Source organism: Maylandia zebra, linkage group LG9, assembly GCF_041146795.1.
Source record: "Maylandia zebra isolate NMK-2024a linkage group LG9, Mzebra_GT3a, whole genome shotgun sequence".
Lineage (NCBI taxonomy): Eukaryota > Metazoa > Chordata > Actinopteri > Cichliformes > Cichlidae > Maylandia > Maylandia zebra.
In genome coordinates this window covers 34907257-34914025 of record NC_135175.1, presented here as the reverse complement: position 1 = coordinate 34914025, position 6769 = coordinate 34907257, and the positions used below count along the sequence as shown (strand labels likewise).

General features: G+C 42.8%; 1 long non-coding RNA gene across 1 annotated transcript; it reads right to left on the bottom strand.

Moving 5' to 3' along the window:
- Positions 1-262: 262 nt before the first annotated feature.
- On the bottom strand, positions 263-5313 carry LOC112430837 (uncharacterized). The gene is made up of 5 exons (XR_013100236.1): positions 5001-5313; positions 2974-3079; positions 2765-2873; positions 852-1700; positions 263-731 (listed from the first exon to the last, which is right to left on the bottom strand). It is a non-coding gene; the product is annotated as an uncharacterized LOC112430837 (long non-coding RNA).
- Positions 5314-6769: the final 1456 nt, after the last annotated feature.

The window sequence follows — 6769 nt, the reverse complement described above, 5'->3', positions numbered from 1 at the left end:
CGTACAGTCCGTGTTGCAGGGAGAATGTGTGGGGCTGCCCCTCCTGTTGTGTGTGAGCGTGAGAGAGGGGAAAATGACCATGAGAGTCAATGGTTGGTACAGGTGAGAAACGAAGGAAGATGAAAGAGTGTAAAGTGTAAACCACGACAGCCAAAAAGAGTGCCTGACAAGCACATGTTAACAGTCATCTGTACACTGTGTTTGCCCCCTCCAAAACAGTAAAGTTCAGATGATGTTTGCACAGAGCAGATAATGAAGTGAATGTTTTTGCACATTTATTTACAGCTTGGGATCATTTGTGTGTGGAGTCTGAAGTTCTTGTCACACTGGTCACAGCTGAAGTTCAATGTGTGTACGTTCATGAACGTTACGATTACCTGAACACGAGAAGCTTATGTCACAGTGTCTGCACTTGTATGGTGTCTCCTGTGTGGACGCGTTTATGCACTTTAATGTTATCTGCACTGCAGTAATGAAGGTTGACCCACACTGGTCACACACGTGCTTTTTGACCCCACTATGACAGAGTTCATGTTTTTTAATGCACTTGATGTGGGGAAGCCTCTCTCACATTCTTTGCAGTAGCTCATTTTGTCTCCAGTGTGTCTACGTTGATGTCTTATTAGTCTCTCTTGATCACTGAGGGTTTTTCCACAAAGGTCACAGTGAAACGCTTTCCCATCACCACAGTGACGGCAGGGTTGAGAACTGGATCCATCTGTGTCGCTCTGCTTCAAAACAAAGACACAAAGACAGTGTAAGTCAGTCCTTCAACATTTTGATCCTGAACGTCGCCTAATCAGACTTGTTACACTCAGGCTAAAATTCAGGAATAAAATATAAATACATACCTCACAGTAACTGCACTTGTAGAGTTATTTTCTGGTGTGGACGTGTTGGTGTTTTTCCAGGTGACGTGGAGACTTAAAAGTCTTATCACACAGGTCACATTTATAAGGTCTTTCTTCAGTGTGGGTAAACATGTGGCGCTGTAACTGTGTGGCTGTTGTAAAGTGTTTCCCACACTGATCACAGCAGTAAACATCATTTCCAGTGTGAATCCGTAGGTGAATATTTCGGCTGCCTGGCTGGCTGAAATTTTTTCCACAAATGTCACAGCTGTACGCCTTAATTCCAGAGTGGGTGAGTTGGTGTCTTTTTAAGCTTATAGCCAGGGTAAAAGACTTTCCACACAAGTCACAGCAGTATGCTTTAAATTCCCTGTGGATGAGTTGATGTGTTTTTAAGCTTTCAGCCAGGCTAAAAGACTTTCCACACAAGTCACAGCTGTGTGCTTTAACTCCACTGTGGATGAGTTGGTGTCTTTTTAAGTTTGCAGCTAGGTTAAAAGATTTTCCACACAACTCACAGCTGTGTGCTTTAACTCCACTGTGGGTAAGTTGATGTGTTTTTAAGTTTCCAGCTAGGTTAAAAGATTTTCCACACAAGTCACAGCTGTGTGCTTTAACTCCACTGTGGATGACTTGGTGTGTTTTTAAATTTTCAGGCAGGGCAAAAGATGTTCCACACAAGTCACAGCTGTGTGCTTTTACTCCACTGTGGATGAGTTTGTGTCTTTTTAAGCTGTCGGCCCGGATAAAACCCTTCCCACACTCATCACAGCTGTAGTTTTTCCGTCCAGTTCTTCGGTGAGGTTTGTCGGCCTCCTGAGAGCGCTGACTTCTCGCTCCGTGTTGGTCCTGCAGTGACAGAGATACAAACAGAGGCAGTGAGTGAAATGCAGTCGTGGAACAAACTGAAACTCCATTAGTGGAATCAAAGATGTCAACAAACACGTCGTAGGTGTGTTGCCACCACCTTCTGGTAACACTATCACATTACAATGATGTGCTACAATGAGAGTTGGAATTAAAATGACATTATTGAAGAAATATTGATCAGGGGAAAAAAATCTTTTACTTGATGAAAAATTGTGAGTTCAACTGATGCTATTGTTTCAATGTGTGCTGATTAAATATGATCTTTATATTTTCTTGTAACTTCTGTGGTTTTTTTCAGCGTAATACTTAGGTCCCCTCCTCGATTCAGAGATGGTCTTTCCCTTTTCACGTAAATGGCCTCCTTGACTCAAACCAGAGTTCCTCCCTGTCCTGCCTGTAGGTTTAAATAGACTTCAGAGTCCTGACCTGACGAAGCAGCTCTTCTGTGTTGTGCCATCCTCTTAGCCAGAGGTTGTTTTACTCTGTTTGTGTCTGGGGACCCGATCCTTGGGGTGGACCAATTTTTGGAGCAGCGTGTTTTGGGGTTTAAAAGCCACCAAGATGTTTTGAAAAAATGAGTCTCTGCGGTTCCGATACTCCTGACACAAATGGGATCACATCGAGTTTTTACATAGGCAGCGGTTGTCCTTCTCACCTGGATCAGCTGGAACTTTCTTTAGGTGCCTTCCCAGTTTTGACAAATGTCCAGCTAGAATAACCACATTTACTCAGGGGCTTCTTGATGGCATATTCTTCTACTTCCTGGCCGTTGTGTCAGTAGGGATGGTGTTTGCTCTGTGTTCATGCTCCAGTGGATGATGAGAGTCAAACCTTAAATACTGATCTGTATGCGTAGGTTTAGGGTAAACATCAGCTTTTAGATGTCCCCCATTACTGATAGAAATCTCACAGGCTAAGAAGGCTAACCTGCCACTTTTCATATCCTCCCTGGTGAATTTGATGTGTCGGTGCACCGAGTTAATGTGATGCCTGAAATGTGGTACGTGCTGAGTTTGATTTTCACCCAGGTGTCATCCACATACCTGAACCAATGACTTGGTGGTGACGGATCATCTGCAACTGGAAACGCTACATCAAAATGAACAGAGTCAACTTTTGGGGATTCTGTGGTTTCTGTTTGTGACGTACATTCTGTATGTGTGGAGGAGCCCAGGATGGAAAAGATAAAGCTGCTGTTAACAACCAGCTGTGCACAGTTTCAATAACAGTGTAGCTGAGATATTTTTCTCACCTCCTGTGTTGAAGTCATTGTTTCCTCTGTAGTGGCTGAGCTGAGTCCAAATGGCTGAAACTGTTCCTCTGCTGCTCCACCAGACTCTTCTCCTCCTGTTACTCAGCTGGGACACAAAAGTATAGATATGTATTTTATCCCTGACAAGAAGAAGCAGAGCAAATAAACATTACTACACTCAGTGACAACAATACCTATGAAGCTTCAAGGTGAAACCCCAGAAGCAAAAAGAAAGTCATCAGCTGCCTACAAGAACTTGAAAAAAGCCACTGAGCTCCCTGCATACCACCACCTTTACCCGGTGGATGCTGCACCCTGTATATATGGACTTCCATAGATACACAAAGATGGAGTCCCACTCAGGCTCATTGGTAGCAGCAAAAACACATCACCATCCTAGCTCCACTTGTGGGTCCACAAACTTACACTTGATCCAGATGAAACCAGAGTGTCCTTTGATGTGGTCTCACTTTTCACTTGTACACCTCCAACCGAGGCAGTGGAGACTGTCAGGAAACAACTACAACAAGACAGCTCCTTAAAACCAGAACCAGCTTCACCCTGATCAGGTCTGCACACTGTTAGACCTCTGCCTTACCACCACATATTTTAAATACAACGAAGGTTTCTACAGACACAAACATGGATGTGCTGTGAGCTCCCCAGTGTGTCCCATTGTAGCCAAACTTTACATGGAGGAAGTGGAAAGAAAGGCTCTTGGCTCTTTAACAGGGACAGCACCGAGCCACACAAGAAGTCCAGTCACTTTCTTTATAAGACGCCTTAACGCCCACTCACATCCTGGGCCATCTGACCTCAGGAAATCACATGATAGGGTGGGGCCAGGTTTCACAATGACCTGGCTGATTGTGACCCACACCCATTTTCACACCTTGGCTCATGTGATTAGGTAGAGGATCATCAGGGGGTCCTTTTAGGGTTTAAATCTGAGAATCTCCGCCATCTGACCTTAGAACTGAAGAAGCTTCTTGGGTGAGAGGTGAAATGTCTTCAAGCAACTTAAAGAAGTCCAGACGCTTTTCTTTCCAAGTTCCTCAGACTTTCCCAAACCTGTTTTCATCTAACGACTCTGCTTCTGTCTGAAAAACACTCAGAACGTGAACCAACCACAAACCTAAAGACCCCACTGCACCAACAATGCACACCAACAGCCTGAACAGCTCCTGCTGTGGATTCTACCAACAATGACCTGTTACCCCCCCCCACCCAAGACTTTCAACACCTTCAGCAACCCCCGTGATTATAAAACATGTCCTGGACCTCATCACTACTTCACAGTGTCTGCACCCTCCATGGGTCCTCCCTCCCTACATGAGAGATGTAAATACTCTTTAAGAGACAGAACCCCCAAAAGGCAGCTGGACCAGACTCAAAGTCTCCATCGTAAACCACAAGTGGACAAAACTTCTGTTTTCTGTAAACAACAAATAAAAATAAAATCCAACATTCAATCCACAACACGATAAAAACATTCTTCTTCTCCCAAATCACCAAGAGCTGCACATTAACCACCACAATATATTTTTATTCTCTGTGCTTTCAAATATGAACACTGTTTACTTTCATCTCTGTTTCATTAGTTTTTGTTAACATCTTCCTGTGCATCACTTTACAGCAGCCACACTCATTGAAATGAGACTTTGTAGGAGTTCACTTCCTCTCATGTGTTCATCCACAGCAGCTGGACAATAAAGTTATAGTGACCCTGATACTGCAGCAGATCGCTCTGACTTCCTGTTATCACTTCAAATAGAAATGAGGCTGTAGAGGTTTGGTGCAGGCAGAAAAACAGCTGCAGGGACAATGAAAAGACTTTTCTGCTCCAACTTCTCCCAGCATGCTGAGCTAATGATTAGTTGGTGTTCTTCTCCAAACACTCTCTCACTCTTCTCTCAACGTGTTCACAATAAACTGTGAACAGACACCGAGGAGAGCAGCAGAAGACCTCATTCAGGAGCTAAACTCAACATGAACTGAACTCACAGTAAAGTTAGCTCGGTGCTTACCTTTAGATGAGCCCACAAACCGAGAGAAACTCCGCGATGAAGCTGCAACTCTTTCCAAACACAGGAAACAGATCAGGGAGCAGAGACCCACGTGGTTCACGCTGATCTCAGCTACGATCCAGGAGACAAGGGTGGGCAGATCGATGCAGATATCGATCAGGACGTTGGTAGTGGTTTATGATCGATGCTTTAGTTTGTTTCTCTCCTCTAAGTTCACTACTTTACTCCCGTTTCATGAAAAAGCAGCTCTCTCTGCTCGACTCCTCTCCTGCACGCACACTTTGCTCCGCCCCCTTCTTCCTGCTCTGTCGTGACTTGTTGGTTTCTGGTCACGTGACTTAGTTGCACAGCGTCGCTGGCTGTATCACGATTACACGCAGACAAAGTTAATCTAAAGACAAGAACTTTAATGAGCCAATATGGAACGCCAGGACTGCCAAAATGAATTAATTTAATACACCATTAAATAATATTTAAATGTGGCAATAATTAATTACATAAATATTTACGACACATGTAGTTAATTAATTAATAATTATTGACAGTTTTAATTAATTAATTATTTAATGATTTATTTATTTAATTCATTTTGGCACTTTAGTCCCCTTTATCTCGCTCCTTGAAATAATTTTATCTGTCAGCCTCACCCATCAAACCAAGTGGGCGGGGTTAACGCTGCCATGCAGCTTCTCTAACATTTGATTGGTTGCCGTGCAAAGTAAGTCAAGACAGGTCGATCCTAGATAATCGATTGCTTGTGTAGACTTGGGGCAGCCAGGTATCCCAGAATGCATTTCAAATCACAGGCAGCAATGGTGGTGGTGTAGTTTTAAAATACCCCGTTTTTCTGTCACCAACTACACTTTTAATAGTGTTTTAGCTGCGAATGTCGCAACGTAATCTTCACATGTCTGGTCAGGTTGTCAACATAGAACATGTTTGCAAAAGTGCTCATGTTCAATCACCGGCACACAGCTTGATGTTTGCATTATATCTAATCTTCCTCTCAAACATTTAAACAGCAGCGAGTCTGCAGCTGAGAGAACACAAACTCAAATTGTCGGAACAGGTTAGATCGTGTATTCATTTGGTGATTTATTAAATGTATAAATGTTATTCTAATCTGCTGCTGAGTCTCTGATGCTGATGAAAATGCAGAAAACACACATCACGGACACCTGTTCAACCAATCACTTTCATTCACACTTTGATCTGTGACAAACTGACGGTTCATCTTTGTTACAGTGTTGCGTTAGACTGCTATATTTTTTTGTTCTTTATGGTGTAGATTTTCACGTCTCTGGAATAGTTGGCAGTAATAAGGATGATTTTCTGTAAAATCATATTGATATGACCCGTGACATATTCGTAGATGGCCGTTAGATTAGTCAGCTGGGAAACTGTGTTAACTCATAGAGCTGAAGATATCGTGGATATGCTGACTTCACTCTGTGGTGTACAGGTCCGTTTACCCTCATGATTAATATTCACAATAAAAATATTAGCCGAACATCATGAAGTCTGTATGTGTTTCATAGTGTCGAACAACCTTTGTACAGTTAAAGCCAGCAGTTACTACATGACGGAAACACCAACGTTATCTCTTTTATGCGTTTATACACAGGTCACGCTGATTACTGAACAAAAACCCAAACATCAGATGTTAATCGAATTTATTTTCTCTCTCTCCTCCTTAAACATGTTTTTAATGTTAGTTATAATTCGTTAGATAGTTAGATATATATAACCAAGATGGCGCCGCGGATGGT